Raw genomic sequence first — 27,363 nt, 5'->3', positions numbered from 1 at the left:
AAGTAAAATGCTGGAAATATATTTGCCCCTACTTTGGAATTTTCAGATAAGTTAAGATACATGTGTACAACTGGAAACCCAAAATGGAAATCACAAATGGTTTTGGGTATAAAGTCATGGGAATGGATTTACAATATATATTTTAATAGGGCTCTTTGTCCACTTAATGATTACTACAGTCTTGCAATAGTTGAAGAATATAAGTAGGGTGTGTACTGAATTAGCAATAATTACAGTAAGCTGTTGGACTTGTCCCTTTTTGCTGGTTCACCCCTACATGTTTTGCATTTCTCTGAGCCTTTTTCTCTGTGTGGTGTTAGTGGTTTTAGGCCTCTGGGCCCTTTAGCACTGTGGGCCAGTGTAAAGTGTGTGCGCTCTGTGTTACATTTAGTGAGAGTGGCCTGCCCTCCCATAGGAAGGCATGGGGGATTCCCTGCTCAGTGTGTGTTAGTGGTAATTCCTATTATGAGAGGAGCAGTATGGTCATGTCTGGTACATACGAGATTGTGAGTATGGATGCTGCGCAATGATGTACAAAGATTTATTATGACTATGTGAGAAATGCCACTTTGAGAAGTTGGCATTTCTGTGTGCTATGTGCCTGCCTCCCTGATGTGTATTGGCTGTCTGGTTTTGGAGGGACAGGGCAGGCTGAGACTGACCTGGATTGAATAGAGAGATTTGGTTGCAGTATGGGGAGGGGAGACCCTTTGATCTGAGCGGGGCTGTGCCTGGAAAAGTGAATGATGGCCACACCTCACACTGTGCGTCTGATGGCAAATCCCCTCTTCCTGAAAGGCAGGATGCAGCCTTGTGAACAAATTGGTCTACGAACACCCCAAACAGGTTCTGGCTGGGTTCAGTGACTAGTGACTTATGAGAACAAAGACTTTGGTTGATATAAATATAGGGGCTGTGACCCCATGATGTTGTTCAGTTCTTGTGCCAGAATCCTGCACTGGGTGCTGCTGCTGGGGACCGGGGGGGCTGCCATGAGGGCTTGCCTCCGTGGGCCCTGCATTGCGCCTTCCTTTCTAAAGACGTTTTGGGAACTTTTACTTTGTGTGTGTTATTTCTGGATGTCAAGACGAACCTCTGTCGATGTAACTAGAGGGAAAGGACTCTGAAACGTTTAACCTTCTTGCTGAAGCAACTACCCAAGGGCCTGATTTGAGCTTGCCTCCTGCCGAAGTCTCAGAGACATTAGACTTCACCCATGAGCCACCCCGATTCCTATTTGAGGGGGATTCTACCCGCAGGTGAGGACTTTGTTGAGAATTCCAAGCATTTGGTTCTACCGCAGGCTGAAAGTCATCGATATCGCTATTGTGGGCCGCCGCAACTGAGGAGCTGTGGTTGCTGAGTGCCCGCATTTGCCTGTGCTACCAAAGTCATTGTTATCGCTATTGTGGGCTGCTGCAGCTGAGGAGCTGTGGGCAATAAGTGCCCGCATATACATGCGCTACCAAAATCATCGCTATCGCTATTGTGGGCTGCTGCAGCTGAGGAGCTGTGCCGCTGAGTGCCCGCATTTTCTGTCCTATGAGAATAATTGCTATAGCTATTGTGGGACACAGCACTTGAGGAGCTGTGCCGCTGAGTGCCTGCACTAGGCACCATTTCAAGCATCTTGTTACTACCTGTGTGTGCCGCTGGGTGCCCTTTTTTAAGCCCTGTCCCAGGATTATCGTGAGTGCACGGTGCGGACTGCTAAACCTGGAGCTGTGGCCACTGCGATTCTAACTGTCATCACCTCAGCTTTCTTGTGAGGCTGTGTGCCCCTTTAAATCTCAGCTACATTGTGCATCACCGGGTCGCGTGGACCCAGGCCTCAAACTAAGTCTGTTCCACACCCTTTTTGAGTGCCTTTATTGCTTTTGAAGTGAATATGTAATTGCATGCATTGAGAAGTGTGGCCCAATGATTAGAGCTGCAGACCCTGATGCAGTGGTCTAGTCCGGGACCAGGGTTCAATTCCCTGCCTCGGCGGCTCTTGGGCTCAAAATTCCACTGACCTGATAATTCTCGCCTCTGTGCCTATTCCAATCATGGAGTCCCACTCTGCAACACTGGGCAATAGCTTGCTTAATCTCCACAACGGCCCCCACAACGCTAAGGATTCCTGGCCTCCACCTTGGGGTTGCCCAGGAGTGGACGCCTCACAGGGAAAGCAAGGATGAGTTCCACAGCGGTATTCGTACAAGCGCCTTGAGACCCTTGCGGGTGAGTAGTGCGCTATACAATTTACACTTACATTGTTGCTCCTTGAGTGCTTTTAGCCTTGTGTTCAGTTGGAGAGCCCCAGTGAGACCCAGTGGGCACAGTTGTGCCAGGGCATATTTGGTTGTTCCCGGCTGCACCGCACCAGCGCGGGCAGCTGCAACGTTTTGCGCACCTTGGATCAGAGGGCACAGGGGTGCCAGGCCTTCACTGGTGTTTCAGCTGCGCAACACTTAGTGCCAGCTGCCACGTTTAGTTCACAGTTCTTTGGGGGTATATTTTCTATATAGAGGAGTGAGATGCACTCAGCCCCAGCGCAATTGCGCACATGCAAACTATTCAGCATTGGCAGCTGCCCTGACTTTTGGACAGACTTTTGGACATAAGCCAGGGGGACTGTAAAGTTAGCCAGGGGGACTGTTAGGTTTCTAGGGCGCAAGGCCCTAATTTGATTTATGTGCTTCTAGGAAATGTGAAGCATGTATTATGATTTACGCACCCTGATTTATGCCTCTAATCTGGTTTTATGGTTATGAGGTTATGCATCCTGTATTTATGTTTGAGTTATTTCCTACTGTGAATTTACCCCTAATGTGAGTTATACTGGTGAGGTTGGCACAGAATGTATTTCACACCTAAATGTGATATTGTGCATAATATGGTTAGTGTTACAGGAGGATGCTGAGTACAGTGTTTTCCAATAATCACTGGTTCTGTTCTACGTCTATTATATGTTCTACCTTTACTATCTTTACTAAGTGATGGTTCACACAGTGGCCCAAGTGCCCCGGCCATGTGTATATAATTCCCTGTAAATATTGCCCAGTGCCAGGTGGCACAGTGTATATTGTGTGATTACTATCTAATGTGTTTAATGATTATACCCAGGCTATTTTTTATATAACCTTCCTTGTGTGGAGTTCCTTTTGTGGTGTTCCCAATATGTTGTTGCTGTGTGTATGTTGCGCAAACGCTTTACACATTGCCTCCTGGATAATCCTGAACGCTTGTGCCAAGCTATCAAGGGGTTGAGCAGGGGTTATCTTTGGCGTGTAACTCCCTTACCCTGACTAGAGTGGTGGTTTATGCCTGGCTTTGGCACAAGCCTTAGCCAACCAGAAATCCCATTTCTAACATTATGTGATTTTTGCAAAACATTATGTGACATTATATTTGAATGTGCAAAATGTGGCACCATGCCATTTGCAAAAACAATAATAATGACATACTGCATTTCATCTTGTCATTTTCGAGAATCAGCAAGATGACTAACACAAGTCCATGGCTTTTTTGATCTCTAGCCTGTTCTTTCATAGCTGTGTTCTCTAGCCCATCTAACCCAATCCATCCCATTCATGCCCATGTCACCCTTTATTAAAACGTGTTTTTACATGTTTGTCTCCTTTTACTGCTGTCATTTTTATTTTTTCCTCTGTCTGTTTTGTTTCTTTCTTTTGTTACCTCTATCCCCACATCCATGGCACAGGCAGGTAATGTCCACAGGTGCAAACAGGCTGTAAATTAAGTTTGTGACAAAACAAAAATCCAAAATATGCATAAAAAACCTAGGCCCAGATCTACTAATATTTGATGCAATGCACAACAGCAACAGAACTTGTTGCACTGCCTTGAGTCAAAGTGAGAGAGAAAAAATGCACCATATCTACTGTTTAATTCTGCCCGGACTGTATTTCTCGCGAGGCTCCAGAAATAGGAGCGTGATGGAGATATGACATCCCCTAGTGCCATTTTTTAATGTGCAATGTGGATCCAGTCAGAACACTGCTTATTGAATAGATTTGCAGCCATTCAAGTAAATGCTCCACTGAAACAGCAGAAAAATCAACTCAGATGGATAGATGCTCTTGTGCACCACATGGAGCCCTTCACGATGATTTTCTACCACTACTCGCACTGCCTGATGCTAAATTGCAGTACAATATGCATATTTTCCACCCAATATTAGAACTCAGCGAAATCTCCATGAGTTCGGCTCACCTCTAGTCTATCCCCAGATATTTTACATCCTGTATCTCAACCCATTTTTGTCGCCATTTGGACTATGTGCACTCCAACGCTGCTAAACACAGATAGATTGTGTTCTCCCTTTCAAACAAGGTAACATTTAAATGCCCCTGTACATTTAATTTACTTATATTTCCCTTGTATATAGTGCTACGTATAGCTAGGACCTGTAAATTAAATGCAAGAATTGGCCCGCAGCAATCATTGTGCCACCCACTGAAGTAGCACTGCAAAACACGTCTTATGTCTGTCATTGTAGCCGGTAATCCACTTTGAGATAGCCACTTTGACCTGGCAAAATAAAGCTTTTGCCTGGCCAATTAGCTGACTGCTAATGGCTCTCCTGGGAAGGGATGGGTTGTCATACTTGTTAGTGAACAAAGCGCCTGGGTGTAGTTGGTTTTGAATTCTTCTTGTGTTGTGTTTTCACTTTATTGCATTACAGTGCTTCATAAATGTTACACATTAACTCTAAGTTAATCCTGAATACTTTTGTACAAAGCTACCAGAGGTTTTAGCACAGGTATATTTAGTGACATTTTTATGGTTCATATTCAATAGTATTGTGAGTAATATTTGATATGGGTTCTCACTTCTTCAAATAGTAACTTCATTTCTTACATCACCTCACAACCTTCGTAGCACAAACTTGGTGCAAGGTATTAGTAATTCTCTGTCCTAGTAGAACAGCACATTTCTATTTTCTGCAAACTTTTCCTATGGCTGTGAGCACTAGATCCGGAGGATTTTCACGCCATCATTAAGAGTTAAAGGTTAAATTTGGATCTATGTACAATCATACGTTTGCTCAATGATTGCAATTATGTGTTAATTATTTCTCTCTCACAATTTTCCATTGATACATTCCTGCAAGTCAGCAGGATAAAAAAGCCTTAACATGTGGTGTGTTAAAAGCATGTTTCACATGTTATGCTCTGTGTTTCTTTTAAAAACTCAGGATAGAAGGGATTTACCACTTGCGATTGTGTGAGTTGCAACAGTTAAGAATGGGGTAGAATAGATTAGATTTAGTATAGTTTAGTTTCTTGGATATTGAAGGATTGAGTGAGGGTAGGCATATTGCAGTAATGTGGCTTGGAACAGTTGTGGAATAGATAGATACGTTTAGTATAGCTTATTTTTGTGTGTTTCAGGATTAAGTAAGATGACTGGTTCTATTGTGGGTGATGTTAGTGGGTTTATTTATTTGTAAAAATAAATACTTTATTTATAACTGCTTATGAGTTGTTTCAATGTATTATTATTTTTAGTAGTAGTAGAACTATTATCAATATTATTATTATCGCTATTAGCATTATTAATAATAATAATAATAATAACAACAATAACACCAATGCTAAAAGTACTGTCCATATTATTAATAATAATAATAATAACAATAACAATAATAACAATAATAATAATAATAATAATATTAATATTATTAATAATAATAATATTAATAATAATAATAATAATAATAATAATAATAATAATAATAATAATAATAATAATAATAATAATAATATGATTGTTGTTGCAATCCTCAGTTGTATTGTCAGTAGTATTTGTTACTGTACAATCCATAAACAAGGATGCTCCCCCTACCTGCTCTCTAAATAGATGCTGAGCCCCGAACTCCCTTAACTAACCCATTGCAGACCTCAAGTCCACTCTTCTGCAATCTGTGTAAAGAATCTGATGATCCATTACCTTTGCCTCTGCCCTTCAAGATGTCCCTTGATGTCACCTGAGAGAACCCATCCTTCCATCAGTCAGTAGTAGTAATATCTGTGTACAGTTCTATCCTCTGTAACTAGTCTCCACTTGCTATTAAGATGGAATACTATTTACAGTAACCAATGGAATACAGAAATACAGTCCTGTCCAACACCAAACCCAGCTACTCCTTCCTTCCAGTTCTTACCTGAGCAGTTGTGTATTGTCTGCCATGTCCCCCAAGACTTGCTATTGTTGCAAGCAAACCAGAAGTAAAATAAATGACATTCTGCGATATGAAGCAAAAAGAAAAATACTTGGTGAGTGGAAAATCCAAGACAAAAACAAGCATACATTGACACAGTGTAAAGGTGGGCTCCTTTACTAAAGTAGTAATAATGAACTTTTAAGTCACAGAAGGAGGCACAGTAGAATCATTAGATAGATTTATTCAGTGTGCAATAAAAATGTGGGAGAAAAATGCAAAATTTTCATCCATGACCTACTATTGACATAAATCTATTCGCTGCACTATGGTGTCCTTTTCTGACCTACATAAGAAGGATGATGTGGGTAAAATAGCATATTTTTTCCAACATTTCTTTGTTACAGGTTAATTGCTTATATAACTATTGCCCTGCCAAATGTGAGACCCGCTGATGAGGAAAAAGATAACAGTGCGGTAAATCTCACAATTTGGGGGAAAAGGGTTAGGGCATTGATTCTTGAATGTGTTGCAGGGTTCTGCCTGCATTTTATGTTCTGCGTGTTTTCAGAGCAGTTGGTAAGTGTGAGCTTAGAGGCAGGTGTGGGATGGAAGTGGAGAAAGGATGGTTGGAGAATTGGAAAGAAAAGAAATACTGCCTCAGAAAGGTGGACCACTGCATGACCCCATCCTCTTGCAGACAAAAGTTGGGTGGGAATAGGAACAGAGGGTTGGCTTTGGCTAAAGCCATCATCGATCTTATGAACCATCTTTTCTGGCTGGTAAAATCTTGCTGGTGTTCCCATGACTGGATAATCTAGTGCAGGAACACGGCTAACTGGGATCCGATAAAGCAGAATTGCACTCCACCCAACCCAATCAACTCTGGGTAATCATTTGCTGTTAAAATTCATGGTCTTTTTAAAATGGAGAACGTGACTGTCTGTTGCCTTTAGACATTAATAAGGACTAAGGAACTTTTACAGAAAATTATTTACAGTGTATGTAAGAGGAACTGGCTAATTTGCCTGAGCTCAGAGTTTAGAGGTTCCATGATAATTTAGGCAAAACATGTTCCAATTGGGCTTAACATCAACAGTCTACTGTTGATAGAATACAGAGCTGAGCCTTAGGTTATTACTGGAATCAGCATTTCAACTGTAGGACATAGTTCGTAAGCCGCACCCTTTCTATGGCAAGGGTATGTCAAACAGGGTTTATGGAATTTGACTGTTTTTTAAATAATTCAAAAGTTAATCTTAGCAAATAAGAGCAGTACTATGTCATGAGCTCTCCATGATGAGTCTGTCAACTAGTTACCATCTGTCCATCCGGATCTGACCCACATCTGAAATTGACATACATCTTTAGTCCTAACCACGCACAGACTTTCGTTGTCAAGCATTTTTTCTTCAAATTATTATCTTACTTCAGTATCTGACATACATTTTTCTGTATTTGCTCGGACCACTCCATGGATAATTTTGTATTTTGATTGAAGCAAAATCTTCTCAAAAGTATCTACATTAATATGTCGTATTTGTATGAAATAACAATGTATGTACGTTCCTGCAGTGACTAATTTATTTATTGTTGATAGGGTCTGTGACCAATATTAGCATTTCCATTTTTTTTAAACTTCAAACTGCATTGAAGAATGTGAGTGTTCTTTCTTCCTATGATTCCACCCGCTCATTGAGTCCTGGGAATCACAAATCATAAATAGATTTGGAGTTTTAAGAGTGCACGCAGGTCACTCCAAAACTGTTCTGGTCTGGTCTAAATGCTTGCCCTTTAATTGATATATTCTGACACTGGCCTGTAATGCAAAAAGGTGACGATGATGACGATGAGTATTATCATCATTATTATTATTATTATTATTATTATTATTATTATTATTATTATTATTATTATATGAATGCACATGCTCAATTAATGCACCTATCAGAGTATCAAAAAGAATAGTACAGTTTATGGTTAATGATTATCTTTTATGAGTAAGAAACCCGAGTCTGCCCGTTTTAAAAGTCAATATACTTCTCTCGGTTTAGTCTTAAAATGCCTTAACAATGTCACATTAAACTTGTGTTGGCTAATTGAGATGTCATCTCTTTTAAAGATATTTGTTGCATGTCAAAACATAATGTTTTTATATGGGTAAAAAAATAACAAACAAATGTAAACCATGTTGTTAAAAAAAAGGTCATACATGTTGATATATATATATATATTTTTTTTCTTCATTTCAGTGCCTCTGCTCTCCAGGTTGGACCGGAGAATTCTGTTATTCAATTCAATTCAATTCAAAATCTTTATTTCGATACAAGGTATCATAAAAGATGCAATAAAAAACTTTTCATACATTAAGACGCAGGAATAAAAACATATTAACATTTCATCATTATTACCATTATTACGACCTCCAAGGATATATAACCACTAGATTTCATCAACATGGATTAGGGCATCAATCGTTACTAAAACCATATAAATAATTTAAAAGGCATGTCATTATATAATAAAAATTGGGTTCCCATTGAACTAATACACATCATGTTCCACATAATACAAGTTGAGCAGTACATTTTGTCTCTTCTTATCCTTGCTGTGTTGGATTTTACACCGTTTATACCCCTGACAATTATAAACAACATATCAATTCTCTGTACAATCCTAAAGCTTCTCACCAGCCTTAGTCCTAATGTAACTTACAGCCAGCAAAAACCGGCTAACTCCGAAGACAATAACCTGTCTGGTATCTGTTTTGAAGATCCTTTCGGCTTCTCTATACACATAGAGGTTTATCCATCTCTTCCTAACATTCGAGTAAGCTGGGCAGAAAAATAAAACTTGCGTTAGATCTTCCTTAGCTTCCCCTGTGCACAACGTACATAAGTCGGTACAGGAGTGGTCCCACCTTTTTGTACTTGATTTTAACATCAGGACTCCATATCTGTACTTCAAGTACAGTTATTTTGCCACGGGAGGGTTCACTTCATCGAAAAAGGTTTCAAAACAAGGACTGTTCATGAACAAGAGAAATTCCATCGTTAAGGATCCTTTATCACCTCCATTCGATCTATTCCGATCCATGAAAGCCCAAAAGGTTACCTGTAATATCCTTATCGAGTCTGAGGTTATTGACAAGAAGCTATTCCAAAAATGGACTAAGCCAATCTTCTTAAAGCAGGTACCCACATGTTTAAACCATGTAATGGAGTTATTTCTGTCCATATCCTTGATCTCTGTTAGTGCTGCCCTATAGTGTAATATCTCAGGCGTTATCCATAGCCTAATCCACAGCATCAACGGTCTAATGATTACCTGGTGATCCGTACGCTTGATATCTAAGTCAAGTATTAACGGAATTAACGGAGTACGTACAGGAATTTTTAGCTGGGCTCTTAAAAAGTTATTCTCATTAATCTCAAATTACTTCTTACTTGATGGGCCCCACTATTCGGCACCATAGAGTGCTGCCGATTGTGCTTTCAAATGGAAAATCTCTAATGCAGTTGTTATAGCTTTGTTATCGCTGTTTCGATGTCTTTTCAGGATTGGTAGTGTGTTTTGGGTTAATAACAACTTGCTTTTATCTATTTGTGTTTTCCATGTTGTTTTAGAATCAAGTGAGACTCCCAAGTAATTACAATTTTCCACATATTCCAGTTTTTGTCCATTAATGGCCACATTTTCTCTAAAATGCTTGTGGGGATTTATTGCCATTTATTTTGTCTTGGTGGCATTTATCTTTAACCCTTTTTTACTGCAATATGTTTGGAAAGTGTTAAGCAGTTTTTGAAGGCCATTCGGTGTTTGCGAGATAAGAATAGTGTCGTCTGCAAATAATGGGGCCGGTATTCGCACACCACCCAATTTGGGAGAATCATTATTGCAACCTTGCAAGAAACAGGGGATGTCATTAACATATAGGGAGAACAATGTTGGTGCCAGGCTCTAAAAAGAGAGAGTTTTCCCAAATAAACCCAGAAAGGACCGGGAAATATCACAATCCAACAAAGAGATTCCTTTCTGTGTGTTCTAAATCATATACTAGCATTTACTTTCCAAAATACTATTTGTTTAGACCAATTTCAAACTACATATATAGCCCCATGTAAAACATTATAATCACAACATAAAAATTTATGTATCTTAGTTCTTTTTATTAAAAGAAGTTCCTAAACAGATGCATCTTCGTTAACATTTCATAAAAAACAATCATACATATTCTTCATAGCAACATTTTGTTCAGTTTAGGTGGATTTTACAGTAAATCAATACATATTACACAATACATCATTTCAATAAAACAATATTTATACATATAAAAAATCCATTTGTCGACGCGTTTCGGTGCTTCGTTTTTATAGAACACCTTCCTCAGCATGGTATGGTTTAAAAACATCAAATCTTCTTTCTAAAATTGAATGCATACAATTAATGGAGTTATACTTGTATAAAGAAAACTTCTTTTTACTAGCGGGCTACTCGAGTGAGTGGTCATAAACAGATCTTACATTATTGTCAAATTCAATTTTTCGGGTACCAGATATTTCCCTGGGGTCACAGTAAATGATGAACCTCCTCTTCAACTCTGTATTTCATCAGAGAATCTATATATAAAAGGCAATATATATTTTTAATTTTTGCATTTAAATTTAAATTTCTGATGTATATAAACATCTGCCCCAGTATACACGTACTTTTTTATTGCCTGGCGGCGACACGCTTCGTTTAGAACATAGTATGTCTTTTAATTCTTGAAATGTATTTGTTCTTGGCCTTGCTTGCACGAGGATATTTCTTTCTTTACCTCCTCTTGGCGTATCTCAAGGTTCCTTCCTCTTTATACTTTGAGGGGATAGTCAGCATCTAGGCATATAATACACAGTGTAAGGAACACCTTACCCTCTACTGATTGTTGCAGTTAAAAGATGCATGTTTACCTAGTTATTTATTGTTTTGGTAAATAGGCAGTTAATTTCTATTAATGTGGGCGTCCTGTTGTATGCTAATCTTTCCCATAGTGCACACTGATCCCTCCGTGATTATAATTCGGGGTACAGGACCAACACATGGTTTACACTCATCCCATCTATTTAGGAACTTCTTTTAATACAAAGAACTAAGATAAATACATTTTTATGTTGTGATTATAATGTTTTGCATGGGGCTATATATGTAGTTTGAAATTGGTCTAAACAAATGGTGTTTTGGAAAGTAAATGCTAGTATATGATTTAGAACACACAGACAGGAATCTCTTTGTTTGATTGCAATGTTGGTGCCAGGACACATCCTTGGCGAACCCCCCTTTCTATTGGGATAGAACTGATTAGTTCGCCCCCTGGTCCCCATCTCACCTTAACATAGTTGTTTTGATGTAATCTTACAATTGGTTCCAATAGATTTGCTGGTAGGCCTAGGTTGTTAATAGTTTCCCATAGTAGATATCTGGGGATGAGGTTGAATGCTGCCCTTAAATCGACGAATGCCACATATAGGTGGCCTTTCCTCGGATTCACATATTTCCAATAGATACATCAGAACCTAAATGCCTGATCTATCATACTTGTTTTTGCTCTAAATCCCGCCTGGAATTTGGAAAGGATTGTCCATTCATCAATCCAATAATTAATACGGATTAAAATAGGCCTAGCAAAAATCTTTTGTAAAACATCAATTAAACTAATTGGGCGGTAGTTCGAGGGTTCTTCCCTATCGCCCTTCTTAAAAATACAAATAATTTCTGCCCCCCTCCATGTCACAGGTATCTCACCTCCCTCGGCTATAGAGTTACACAGGTAGTTAATATAAGGACCCCAGACTCCAGTATCGTGTTTATATATGTTCCCGGGGATCTAGTCTAGGCCTGGGGCTTTGTTGGTTTTAACTGCGTTAATAGCCAAGAGTGTTTCCTGGAGGTCAAAATCAAGTTTTTTTTCACTCGGAGTAATAGAAATCCCAACCTCTGTGAGAAGTCCATTCCAGGGGGCAGCATAAAGGTTAGTGAAATGCTCTATCCAGGTGGTTTCATCAAGGAAGACTTCTCTAGATCCCCTTTCGTTACCATTCCCACTTGCAACAATTTTCCAAAAGGCCGTTTGGTCCCTGCTTTGAGCTGCTACCAGTAGATCTAGCCAGATCTTGTCATCCCAATCTGATTTAGCATTCTCTAGAACTTTCTTATAGTTTTGTCTCGCACCCTTAACTATCGAGCTATTATTGTTTTTTATTGCAAAAACTAACTTCGTTTTAGCGCCCCGACAGTCTTTATTGTACCACCGTTTACCCATTGTTTTTTCTTTAGTGTTTGCACCTTTGGTTCTAGGCTTTTTCGTTACTAGTGGTACCAGTGCTTTAAAATAGCGCTTATGAAGTTCTAGAAAGATATGCTTATCCAATTCCATAATAGTATGGTCAGAAAAAGTGTTTGCAAAAGTGCTATAAACACTTGCTAGTTTCTCGCCTTTTTCAAGCATATGGGCCCATTTAACAGAGCAGCAATTATTGTTGACTGTAATATTATCAATATCATTGGGAATAATACCCCTAGAATCAACTGAACTGGTCAACATGCTATAGTTTATGGCTAGTTCAAGGGGAAGATGATCGCTCTCCACCCTTGGTGCTATTTTAAGATCCATAGCATAACTCCACAGATCAAATGATAGAATAAAGTAATCTAAGTTACTCCTAGTGGTGTATTTAAAAAAAGTTGGTCCTTTTAGCATGTTTGAGGGGAGGCGTCCGTTACACGCCCTCAGGCCATAATTCACTGTTATTCGCATTATTTGTTGTGCTAAGGCAGTGCATGGGACAGAGTTGCAATTAAAATTCTGTTATATTTCAGAAAATAAATGCCTAAATAATGCAGACATTTTCTACAATGGACATTTGCTACTTGTGTAGCAAACAGCCAGCCAAACCACCCTACACAATTTAGCTGCAAGTGAATGCCTGAGTTTACAGGTTAGAAACGATAGACCTAAAACATAGTTATAAATATTTTCTTTAGGTAATGCTAAATGACAAGTGGTTTTCTTTCTGTTTATTGTACTCTAAAGAATGCAAAATACAGGGATGTAAATGGTAAAATCTATTAGCGATTGATTTAGTTTTAGACCTTGGTACTTCTTTTATAAGTACGTTCGTGAACTGCTCCACCCTAATCTGTCCACTGTGTAAAAATGGTAAAGGTTCATAGAAGTAGCTTCAATTTGCCTAGTATTTTATATTGAATAACATGCCCACTGACATTGTTCTGATTCTGTGTCTAGTGTGCAACAGTCCACTGCTAGAGTTGGGATCATGTTGCTTTTTGATCTCCTCTAAGGGCTTTTAGATCAAGTATGATCATTTTGGAAATGTTTTACGCACTGTCCTCTCCAGCACGGCCTGATGCAGGGAAGGCGGTAATGGTCTCTACACTTTCTTTGATTCCAACTTTTCACATGTCGTCACAGTGACTGTGGTTAGCCAAATGTATTGGTCCCACCTTAACCTTTGACAAGATCTCAAAGGATGATTCAGGAGAAATCTCAAACTTATTTCAACATATCACATGCTGGGGTAGAGCTGGTTATCCCTTCCCTCACCACAGCTTGTGATCACATGGCAAAGGTAGGTTCAAGGCCAATTCCAGAATCATCATTGGTCTTCAACTAGTAAATACTCAACCACACTTTTCTGGGAAAATTAGTATTAATAAATGGATTAACGTGAAGAAAGAAAGAGCAGGCGGAAATGGATTGCACTTTTAAAATATCTGCTTAGATATCAAATCATATATGATACACTCATATTTTAACTGCTAATAAAACTCAAACACGCCGGTATAAGACTGTGATCCAGGTATTACCAAACCAAGTGATGTCATTTTGGGCAGTAATACACATAACATTTTGTCTATTTTTATATTAAATGATTTAATTTGGTTTAGTTTACATAAATTATTTTTTATTCCAAAAAAGGGCACATTTGTAGTGAAGTTCAATGCAATACTATTATCTTTGCTCGCAGAATGATCCAAAACATTGAAAGCATACTAATGTCTATTTGTGGGTTAAATTAAGTGACCTTTTCACTGTTTTAGGAATATAATTTCTTTGCAGGAGCTAGAGGCATCTCTGGTGCTCTTCAGCTACCAAAGTTCCGCTGATTACCTGGTGTTTTCGTTACCCTGCAAGGGAGGATTGCTGATTATGCAAAGGGTACTTGTTATGGAGAGTAAGTTGGTGCCAATCAATCAAAATCACTTATAAAACAATATCAACAAGCATTGACAATTGCACCTGAATATAATGCACTAGTGCATGCATACACTTACAGTTTTATTCAACTATGATGCTTAGACGTTGGTAGGGGTGTGTTTCAAATGAGTCATTACCTCCAGGTGTAAAGTGCAAAAGGCCTATACTTGCAGTACCATGTCTTTCTCCGGCAGCAGATACAGACCACACCAAAAGTCTGGTTAATTTCCCATATAAAAGAACATTCCTGCTTACATGCAATTTTGCACACCTATTTCTGCTGAACCCAGGATTAAATCAATGACATGCCAAGAGGCAGATGACTTTTTTCAGGAGCTCAGGTGCACTTGTTCTCCACATATTGATGGGCACAAGAAAACAGACTGTGTGCTGCCTTCTTTATAATGAATATGATGATGTATATATATCAGGAGATGCAGTTTAGAAATACTTGCAGATGAAACACACCAACACCTAGTGTACAGACACAGGGAAGTCAGGTGAGCAGAAGGAAAAACAATATCGAAGGAATGGATCAAACATTTAACAAGTTAGTGAAAACAATACTATACGTGAAAACATGGAAAGTGCCATATCTTGAAAAGCATTTCCAAATAAAATATAGAGATATTTTAGGTAGGAGAAATGAATAGAAATTATACTTATATGTGTTCTCCCTTAAAATCATAATGAACCCACTAGATAATCAATCCTGCATCCCCCTATGCAATAACTTAACACTATAACATAAACAGTGATTTGCAGATCACAAGTTAAAATTCGTTGGAAGACATACCAAGCATTACATATTTGCATATTTCCAAAGTTGGTAAAGTGAGTACAATTAAATTGGGTATTGCTTTGCTATTTATAGCACTTAGAAACTGTAAAAGAAACAAGTTATTATCATAATGTTTTACTTTGCTCTGCTCTCTCCTACACCCTAGCGAGATGAGAAGCAAATGTAACCCAATGTTAAATTCCAAAAAGGATCTAAAGGGCAACACATAATTATGCTATAATGGAGTTAATCAGATGCGATCGGTAGTGGGAGTACCTGCCAGGCGGTGACGTGGGGAGGGGGAGGGGCAGGGTGGGGGATAGTAAACTATGGATTACGGAGGTTTACAGGTAAGGAAACATATAAATCAATAAAAAGAATTTCGTTGCACGCACTGCATCGCATTTGGGGATGCAGTGCATGCAACAAAATTTGTTATATTTGAATTAAACTGCTCCAGCTCACAGCTGAAGTAACACTAGCACTGCACATGGTCAAACACTGGTGCCCCAATACCTTCTCATAGAGCTCAATGGAGTTAGGGGCTTGATATAACATTTATAAGAAATAATATCAAGTTTAATTCAATAATTTAAAAATGTTAAAAATAATAATTATACTTTTTATAGCAAAAATATATACAAATATTTGTAATTTACTTTCAATGCATTCAAAAATCTTTTAGCATTTTATAAGTAATGTAGCCATGACATTTATTAAATATACTTTAAATATACCTACATTACTTAAATTAATGTTATACAGTGTTTAATAATTATTAATGCATAATAGAAAATATTTTAGGTGGGATTTATTATTTTTATTTTAAAACTTGAGAGAAATAATTATAATTAATGTAATATATTTACATATTTAAAGATTTGATCCAGAATTTTTGTATTTGTCCTGTACCATTTTTTTCTTTAGTTGTAAATTTTAAAGTAATATATAAATGAAATTTACATTATTATTTAACACGAAAAGGATTGAATTATGCTAGAAGGATTGAACAACGCAGACCTCTACACTATGTAGTCTGCCCTCTAGGCAATGTGCCAAATGCATCTGAGGTGTTCATAAGTACATTCCAGTCCTAGTCCCTTTCACCACCTTATATATCAGCCAGCCATTTCTAAAGGTTGTGTGAGAGAAGAAGAAATGAGTTGTACTCTTCGCCTTTCACTGTTCAGCAAATATGGTCCTTTCGACCTATAAGAAAGTTAGTTTAAGAAGAGTTAGTTACAGTATCAGTTTACCTATTAAAAAGAGAAAATTCCCAATGTGGTAAAACACTTCAACTATCCTTATCAACTGTTTTTCATTAAAAATAAGTGATGCCATTCGTGGTCACTGCAAGGAGCATACTAAACAAATATATGTCATGTTATGTTACCCAGATTTATATAGCGCTCAGCTGCCCCAGCAAAGAGGCGTCCCGCGCTGCCAGCATCGGAATAACAAACCTAGACACCAGGACAGTGAGATGCCAAAATAAGAATAGAAGTCAAAGAAATAAACTAAGAGAAAGAGGAAAGTTTTAATTGCTTTCCTAAAGTCCAGCAGACATGCCAGGCTTCGGATCTGAAAAGGCAGGGAGTTCCATAACTTGGTTGCCAAGCAGCGAAAGGAGCAGCTCCCAGCACAAAGACGTTTCACACGGGGAACAATCACTAGGTGCTGCCCCAGGGAGCGCAGCTGGCGTGAAGCAACATACGGGATAAGCAGACTAGCTAACAGGCTAGGCAAAGCACGTTTCAAGATCTTGAAAGAAAGACACAACGTCTTAAATTGAATGCGCTCAGCCATCGGTAACCAGTGAAGTCTCTGGATGGTCCCAGCCGAAGGGCAGGTCCGCTGGAGCCCCAGCAAAGCTCTGGCAGCAGCTTTTTAAAAATGCTGCATCCACATTACTTCAGCTTGATTAGCCCCTTAGCAGGAGGGAACTACCATAGTCCAGTCTAGATAGAATGGCTGACTGGACAATCATCTGGCGCGTGGGTGATCCAAAGAACTTTAGAAGGGGCTTAAGCCTCCACAGGAGGCCAAAACAAGTGCCGGAAACCTTTTTAGTATGGTCTTGGGAACAAAGGAAGGAGTCCATCCATACCCCTACGTTCTTAACCACTGCCTTGGGGGTAGGAGTGCTACCTAGAACGCTAAGCCACCATTTTTCACTCCATAAGCTCGAGTCCTTCCCCACTAGCAAAACTTTGGTTTTGCTCGCGTTCAACTACAGGCAATTTGTAGTTATCCATTCTGCGATGTCAGCCAGACTGCTTCTAAACCGAAAGGCAACCAAAGCAGAACCTACAGCCAGGGGCACCACCAGCTGCGTATCATCAGCATAGGAGACCAAGGTGAGGCCCCACTACCTGGCAACCGCTGCAAGAGGCTGGACGTATAAGTTGAACAATAGGGGGCTTAGCGCAGTGCCCTGGGGCACCCCCTGATCCATGGAATGTGCCTGAGAAAGAAACGGGGGGCGGACACTCAAAAAGATCTTTCGGTCAGGAATGATCTGAACCATTCCAGAGCCAAGCCAGTCACACCAGCTTCTTTCAACAGCTGTAACAGAATTCCATGCGAACCCATATAAAAGGCAGCACTTAGATCAAGCAAGATCAGTGCCGCTGTCTGACCGGAATCAAGAATGGTCCGTAGGTGTTCAGTCACTGCCAGGAGATTGGTCTCCATGCTGTGGCCCGGGTGGAAGCATTTTGAGATGTCACGTTCACGCTTTGAAACAGTGAAAGTGATGGGATGCACACCATTTACTCTTATGTTTATCTTTGTTTTTCCTTATTTCATCATCAAATCATCATTGAATGCATGTGTAATGGTTGTTATGCCTGCCCCGCTGGCACCTCTATGACAATGTAGAACGGTAGGGCAACACATGTTACCCCAAGCCAATCGCACAGCAACAACAAGCCGCTTTTGGCTTTGTGTAAATAATACATAATTTCTCCATTTGTGTCCATTATTTTAATCCATATTTTCTGTCCTTCATTCTTCAACTATGACTGTGTATAATTCCAACTCCAATCCACACACGGTGTTCCTTCTGCCATTTTCCCAGGTTTCTACTATTCAGACTGTGCAGTAGAAACCTGGGAAAATGGCAAAAGGAACCCCGTGTGTGGATTGGAGTTGGAATTATACACAGTTATAATCTTCACCAAGATATATGAGTTAGTGCCTCCACAAGCTAGAGATGGGGCAGTGCCCATCCATGTGACATCTGAAGCAAGACCATGTACCATTAGTTACTATGCACAATCAAACAAATCTGACTGAGTCCGAATTAGTGAATGTCCAAACAGGCATATTATCTCACTGTAAAATGTAGTGGAACTCCTTGGCAATTTCAAGACCCAATGCTGGCTTTAAATCATGCATAGATCCCCGGCTAATTGTGGGGCCAATTACAGTGGCAGTGGGAACGCCACTGACAGTCGACAAAGTAAAAATTGTGTTGGGCCTCTCCCTTACTTAACATAAGTCCGAAGTTGATTTTCAGGAATCTTTAGACATATTCTCTGAGATTTCTGATCACAAGCAAACCACCCAGGATGCATGAGTATTCTATTTATAAGGCAATGCAACAAGAAGATGAATACTTATATTACTTCTTTTCAACAACTCAAAGAACAAAACAAATGGAGAAATGAAGCTACCACAGCTGTTTTTTAAAACTGTCTTACAGGTAGAAATAAAACATGTTTTTCCTTGGTTGTCAATACATCTGTAACTGTTTAATTAATTTAGTACAATATATTTAAAATTATGAACAATTTGGAGAAGTTAGATGAAATGAAGTTTTAGAGTGAATTTTCATTTGATTCACACTGAAACACCCTAATAACTGGTGGAGGCATTGATGAACCCATTTAGGTTGCCCCATCAGCAAGATGCTTACTTGAGAGCAGAAAGAAAGAAGTCGGAAGGAGGAAGAGTTATGCCTTTATTATGGGAAAGGAGGACATTTGATTAGAAACTGCCATTTGTTTCTAGAAAATCAGAAAGTTTCCTTGGTAACAGTAAACACCATCAAAGACAATCCCTGCTTAAAAGGCCTTGTAAAATACATCAATGAAACAGTACTCGACTGACACACAAGACGGTTCTTTTTAGTTGTGAGTAATGCCGTAACAACTTCATAAGCGCTGCTCAGTGAAACACCACAAATGATGATTGCTAGCGCGACAGTTAAAAAACGTGCTTGCACTGTAATTAAAACACTTTTCTTTCTATGACAATGGAGGAATTACTTGTATTTAACCTTAAGTATCTCAACATTTCACAGAGTTTGCATAGAGAGAAAAACGACCATTAGATTCAGGCAAGTTTTTTATTTACCCCTTGCTAATGATGCCCTAAAAAATTAATACCATTTGCCATTTCTTCCGTCAGGAAGAAACCACGCCCTTTCTTTTCAAAATCTCATCCAATAAGGAGGATTACAACCCAGAAGAGGTACATTTAATAGAATGTTAGGTGTATCAATGGAAAACGTACATTCTACAATTTGATCGTTAGGTATTAGTAACACACACCCCGTTTTCCTATTTTGACAGATAACACACACACTTGTGAATTCACTACATTGACTCGTTATTTGAGTAATTTTGTTTGAGAATCAGAGCTACTGGATATTTTGCAGTATACAAAATACTAGAGGTCCTCTCCATGTAGCAGAGGAACCAAGCCTTCCATAGGTTCCAATTTTGTAGAGCGGGCATTGTCCGCAAGGATTAAGCATTAACCTATAGCAAATATTCACAACACACTTTGCCCAGTGTGCCTCACAGTTTCACTAGATAATAAGGCATGTCAGACAAGGATACACTTTCCTTTACAGAGGATCACATACAAAAGCTAATTTCAGATCCTATGTTATTTTCCACTGTAACTCCTAGCACTACTGCCAAACAACAAAATGTCACTGAGAAGCTATTGAGACTTCAAAAAACATGTCAGCACAAAGTTACACGGCCACTTTCTAGTTGAAAATCTCAAAGCCGGTACAATACTGTGGGGACTTCAGCTAAAGAATGTTCCAGTCATTTTTACAGAAAATCCAGAATAAAAAAAAGATTTTGCTTCATCAGCACCAAATGTAGCCACAACCTCATGGTGCACACTATTGAGATACTTCAAAGGGTTTGTAAAAAAGAAATAGAAGGGATCGAGGAACAGATACAAGCTATACAGGATAACCACAATACCTCTGAAGCCAAAGCTCTTCTACAAAAAACTCCTTCAAAGACAACACTATCACATTTAAAGTGAACACATTTTAAAAAGACAAGAAGTTTTTCAATATTGAATCAGTGTACTCTTACTTAAAGGAAGACTTTTATACAAAATCTGATTCCCAGAGATTTTATGCAGAATATCAAGGCCGATCGTGACACACATTTTGACTTTTTCAGAGACATCCTCCTCAGAATCCACAGGGGAATCTGACACAGGGGAAGGACCATCCAATCAAAATCAACAAAGGAAGTCCTCTTTTTTAGGGGCAGGCCAACAATAGAAAGAACAATACAAACCACAGTGTGGGAGATGTATACTCGCTGCCAATATTAGAAAACATAAAAAAATCTTCGGTTATCAACTTGTCTAATATTGTTCTCACTAAAGAATAAATCAGAAGCCTTGAAACTTGGTCTAACTTTTGTTCCCTGGGTCAAATCTGATTTTACCTTACTAAAAAATGGAAGCAAGGGAACTATTTAGGAAAATACGCCTAGGACACTATTAGAACAGAAGCCACAGGCTTACGGAATAAATCCAAGTTTTATCTATCAACTCACAGTATTCCCAAAGATGTTGTAGCATTTGAACAAGCCACGTTATCCTCTCTCGATACATTACAAAAGAAGAATGTTTTTGTGCAGAATAATATCTCACGTGAACAAATCACTCAAAGAACAGGAAACAACAGTGATAAAGGCGGGGCAATCGTGTTATGGCCAGGAAGGTGGAAGTCATGTTCATAACCCGAAGTGGTACCGTTGTATCCCAGTGGATCCAACTAAAGAAACTCAGAATGAGATCGGCTGAATTGCGATCGAAGGAGTGGACCATGTAATCCTGGGTCCAAAAGAAGCTAAGTACCTAGTAAACAAACATTCATGCATACCAGTAATATTCTTCCTACCAAAAGTACATAAAAATGCCATGCAGCCGCCCGCTAGGACAATTGTGTCTGGTTGCGAATCCATTTTAGAACCTCTTGCCAAATGTGTCGACACATTTCTGAATCCTTTCCAGCCAGAAGATCCCTCATACTTGTGGGACACTATGGAATTCATCAATAAGACCGAAGGCTTTAAATTTGATCCATCACGCCACACCCTAGTATCAATGGATGTGGCTTCCCTAAACACCCAAATCTCCCAGGAATACTCTTGGATGCAATTGAATTTTATTTAGAACGAAGAGAGAGACCACACAGAGTTCCAATGGAATTCATTCTTCGACTCGCATCACTGTGTTTACGGAATAAAAAATGTAATTCAATGATGATTTTTTCATACAAATCAAGGAGACAGCCATGGGTTATCCCTTTGCTCCAGAGATGGCAGTATTATACATGGGCAGGTATGAACATCATTATATATACAACAATAATCCCTATAAAGATCGAATCTACAACTGGCACTGATACATTGACGACCTGTGGTGCATCTCGCAAGGAGATGAGTCGTCGTTAAAAGAGTTTCACACATGGCTCAATATTCGCAACCATTTCCATCTGACTTACAGTTAAAAAAGCTTAGCCTTTCACGATGTAGACATCAAAGCAACACCAAATGTTCTCATTACGACACTCCACACCAAACCAACCGAAAAGAACAATGCTCTACACCAGGGGTCTCCAAACAGGTCCTGGAGGGCCGGATCCATGCCAGATTTTTAAAATTACTACATGTATCTCAATGGGGATATCCAAAAAATCTGGAATGGATCCGACCCTCCAGGACCGGTTTGGAGACCCGTGCTCTACACTATACAAGTCATAATCCTGAAAGATGATCAGCCATTTGGACAGTTTTTATGCATCAGACCCAATTGTACAGAAATAGAAGATTACAAGCTCCATGCAGAAGTTCTTGTTGAAAAATTGAAAGAGAGCTTACCCTAAAAAACTTTTGAAAGACTCGATGAAGTGAGCGTGGTATACTGCCCAAAAATATTTGCTTGTCAAGAATCAGAAAACATTGATGGACCATTTGGTGTGCATGACCACATTCGTACCTTATACCAATGACTTCCAAAAGATCATCAAGAGCAATTGGCACCTAATAGAAGGTTCTATAAGGAATATAGGTCCACCTTTATTTGCCCTAAAAAAGAACCAGAGCATTGGCAACAAATAGTTTGTGCAACAGATTTGGAGACTAGAAGTTCTGACACACTTCACTCTATGTTGAATTTGAATGCAGTACAAGGACACCACAAGTGTGGCAACTGTTCAGTCTGCAGTTTAACCATTGAAGGCACCATTTTCCAGATTCAAGCAAACCGGGCCGAAGACGACTGTAATGCCAGAAACCGGTCCCCGGGAGCTTGTTTCCTTCCCAGTGTAAGAATTGGCTTTTGTAGTTTGGTTTGCCCTGTTCCCATCATGCACTGGGACCGGAACAGACTAATTTGCATACAGCCAGGTTCTGAAACTGGGATGGTGCAGTGAGCTAAAAAACGGTGTTGGATCTAGCCCTGATCTCTTGACTGGGTGAGAGCTTTCTGCTTAATTCAGAGACTCTGTCCCTCACCACCCCTTGTTGTAAATATTTTTGTCCACCCTAAGCGTGGAAGGGTATTCTCAGATGTGAGACCCTTGCTCATTGCACCATCAGGATTCAAGCAAAACCGGGCCGAAGACGGCTGTAATGCCAGAAACCGGTCCCCGGGAGCTTGTTTCCTTCCCAGTGTAAGAATTGGCTTTTGTAGTTTGGTTTGCCCTGTTCCCATCATGCACTGGGACAGGAACAGACTAATTTGCATACAGCCAGGTTCTGAAACTGGGATGGTGCAGTGAGCTAAAAAACGGTGTTGGATCTAGCCCTGATCTCTTGACTGGGTGAGAGCTTTCTGCTTAATTCAGAGACTCTGTCCCTCACCACCCCTTGTTGTAAATATTTTTGTCCACCCTAAGCGTGGAAGGGTATTCTCAGATGTGAGACCCTTGCTCATTGCACCATCAGGATTCAAGCAAACCGGGCCGAAGACGGCTGTAATGCCAGAAACCGGTCCCCGGGAGCTTGTTTCCTTCCCAGTGTAAGAATTGGCTTTTGTAGTTTGGTTTGCCCTGTTCCCATCATGCACTGGGACAGGAACAGACTAATTTGCATACAGCCAGGTTCTGAAACTGGGATGGTGCAGTGAGCTAAAAAACGGTGTTGGATCTAGCCCTGATCTCTTGACTGGGTGAGAGCTTTCTGCTTAATTCAGAGACTCTGTCCCTCACCACCCCTTGTTGTAAATATTTTTGTCCACCCTAAGCGTGGAAGGGTATTCTCAGATGTGAGACCCTTGCTCATTGCACCATCAGGATTCAAGCAAACCGGGCCGAAGACGGCTGTAATGCCAGAAACCGGTCCCCGGGAGCTTGTTTCCTTCCCAGTGTAAGAATTGGCTTTTGTAGTTTGGTTTGCCCTGTTCCCATCATGCACTGGGACAGGAACAGACTAATTTGCATACAGCCAGGTTCTGAAACTGGGATGGTGCAGTGAGCTAAAAAACGGTGTTGGATCTAGCCCTGATCTCTTGACTGGGTGAGAGCTTTCTGCTTAATTCAGAGACTCTGTCCCTCACCACCCCTTGTTGTAAATGTTTAACCATTGAAGGCACCATTTTCCCTCACATTCAGACCAGTTGGCAACACAATGAATTTACTAACTGTAAAACAGAAAATGTGATTTTTGCCATACAATGTTCATGTCCTTGGATATGCTTCGGAAAAAGCAATCAAGAGGTGAAGCAAAGGATCATCCAATATCACTCCAGGATCAAAAACAAAACACTAACAACCCCCATGGTAACCTATTTTGTTGAAAAAAGTCACACAGATAACAACTTCAAGTGGATCGTACTCTGTGCCATTTCAGCCAATCCTCGCGGGGGTGAGATTTTGCTGAGAAAAGAAGCTTACCTGATTATGAAATGTGACACAGTCCATAAAGGGTCAAACAAGATGTCTGAGATTGCCAGATTATAGACATATACATTTCTCAATGCGCAGAAGCCCCAAACTCCTAGGGACTTAATTACTTAAAATGCATGTTGGCCTCATATTGGTCCTTTCCTATTTCCAAAGTCCACCCCAGTTTTTACTTGCAACACAAACAGTATACATCATTCAGGTTTCAACAGGCACAGCCCTTAGCTCAATTATTTGAATCAGCACAAACTTCAGGAAACAGGCAAGTGACACCTTTTCCATTAGGCATTCTATCAGCACGTAGTCACCTTAAGGGCGTTTGCCTTCTAAACCAACTCGCACCCAATTTATAAATGATGCTGTTTTTCCATTATGGTCCATGAATCACTCTCAGCTGTGATAACCCATGACTTCTTTTAAATTACAATGTCTCAAAATACACTGCTTACTCCGATATGGAGACGCTTAGCGGTTTAAAAAGACACCAGTGAGCAATCTGCACCCAACTCGGGCCAGTGGCGTAACGAACCTTGAGGGGGCCCCCCTGCAGGGTATGTGAAGGGGCCCCCTCCGGACTCAATCTAGAGCTCCCCAGCAGAAGTACGGTGCTGACAGAGCCCCCTGGACGGTGAGGCCCCCGCACCGCGGGGGCTGCAGGGGCCTGTGTTGCGCCCCTGACTCAGGCCACTTTTCCAACTATGTTTTACAAACATTCTCAACTTTTAACGACAACACACATTTACTTAAAAGACCCTCGCAGCATATTACATTTACTTCGTGAAAAAAACTTTACTCTGCTGTGGCGAGACAATGAATACTTTTACGCTGAAACAAAACTGTACTCGACTGACACACAGGACGGTCCTTTTAGTTGTGAGTATTGCTGCAACAACTTTATACGTGCTGCTCAGGGAAACACCCCAAATGATTATTGCTAGTTCAACAGTTAAGAAACATGCTTGTGATATAAATAAATATTGCATCCTTTTCTTCAAACAATAGCGGGCTGTGGGCTTTATATGACTGATGGAATTACATATTTTTAACATTATGTATCTCAACATTTTGCAGAGTTTGCATAGAGAGTAAAGCGACTTGGCTATCAAAAATCGACATTACCGTTCGATTCAGGCAAGTTTTTTATTTACCTTTTACTAATGAATATGTTTACACACAATATTGTGCTAAAAAATCAATACCATTTGCCATTTCTTTCAGCATGAGGCAACCACGCCCCTTATTTTCAAAATCTCAACCACTGTGGAGGATTAAAGCCCAGAAGAGGTACATTTAATAGAATGTTAGGCGTAGCAGTGAAAAACTCACATTCTAAAATGTGATTGTTAGGTGTTAGTAACACACACCCCGCTTTCTTATTTTGACAGATAACACCACGTCCAGGTCCTGATAAAACCCAATAATGGTTGAGGGGATGGAAAAGCGTTGACCACAGCATCTGGGACAAGGCATCCTCTAAGTGTTCAGGGAGAAAGCTTAAAATGAGTTGCCCTCCTATTGATAACATTTAAAACTAGAATTCCCAGAGCTGTGCACACAGGCAGGAGATACCACACATCTAATGTTTGTATAGCAAGATTTTTTCTTTGCCCAAGTGCAATTATCACTCTTTAGTTAAGGACTGGTGCCCCACGTTGAGTGATCAACTGTTCATGATTTTGGAAAGGGGCGACCACTCGGTCCCCCCGAACGTATGGTAGGGGGCCCGGATCCCCCCGGAAACCATTTTGGGCGGGGGGGTGTCTCGGCTGGTATGCCCGAAGCGGTGTAGCCGGGGCGCGCCTTTTTCCCGCCCAAGAAGGGTTGTCCTAGACACCTACACCGTTGGCCACGCCCCGTAGGCGTACCAGAAGAGGGTACACGCCCTCCCGAAGAGGAATAAAAGGAGCAACAATCCAAAGAAGCATCCTCTTGTTCCTGTGCTTGGAAGCTGCACCCTCTCGTTGCACGTGAGCCCTCGACGGAACAAGGAGCAATTTTTGAGAACTTGTAATTTTTGTGTTTCTCTTTCAGCGACTCCGAACCCTCGGATCCAGGACCGCGTTGAGCAGCAAGGATCGAATATCGGACAACGATGCCTGGCAAGAAGGCCGGAAAGAAGGCAGGGACTGACCAGATGCTTCGCATGTTGATAAAGGATATGGCAAGCATGAAAAAACAGATGGCGGCAATGAACAATACGGGCAGACCGAAGAAAGTCATCGGACCAGCATTGCCAGGAGTAGTCCCCGCTGGGAGAGGTAAAAGGGCCAGGAATAGGGCGGCAGGGGGGGAGGCCCCAGTTCCCGAGTCACCCCCGGCAAGCCCGGTTCGTCCAGTTGAGGCCCCGGTTCCGATCCCGGACGCGGGCCAATCGATTCCGGTTGTAGTTACGCCCACTAACGAGGAGGATATGCCTCCGGAGTTGGCCGCCCAGTTAGCCGCATGGCTCGGCAAAAATACTGTGGGTGCTACGGCACCAGGAGACACGGCCGAAGAGGCCAGGTTACTAATGAAGCAGTTGCGGCAATCGCGAGATGCCGCGAAGGCGAATCTCCCTCTTGTCCCCTCACAGGTTCCCTCAGAACGACCGGCGGCTGGCGTTGGAAAAACAGCGGGACCAGCTATGGATTCGGGTAAGCAGCCATTGCCAATGGCGAGGGAGGGGGCGTTACCCTCAAGAAGGGAAAAGGTGGTCCAACATATTCCGCTGGCCACGAAAGAATTGATTTGGGCTGATAAGTATGTGAATATGTTTTCCCTCTTGACTGACCATCACGAGGTGGAGTATGTTAAAACGCAGAAGGATTGGTGGCACCCGAGTGTGTGGCGTGCAAAAATGGTGGGATTCAGGGTGGATGAGACGATCTCAAATTGGGCCAGGGCATTTGCGATGTTTACTGCGATCTAAGGGGAACGTAAGCCCGAGGTTTTGACCGAATTGGCCTGCTATCAGACACGTATAATGGATTTCTATGAAACGTATG

This window comes from Lissotriton vulgaris, chromosome 6 (assembly GCF_964263255.1).
Source record: "Lissotriton vulgaris chromosome 6, aLisVul1.2, whole genome shotgun sequence".
Lineage (NCBI taxonomy): Eukaryota > Metazoa > Chordata > Amphibia > Caudata > Salamandridae > Lissotriton > Lissotriton vulgaris.
Note: the sequence above shows the minus strand (reverse complement) of the source record.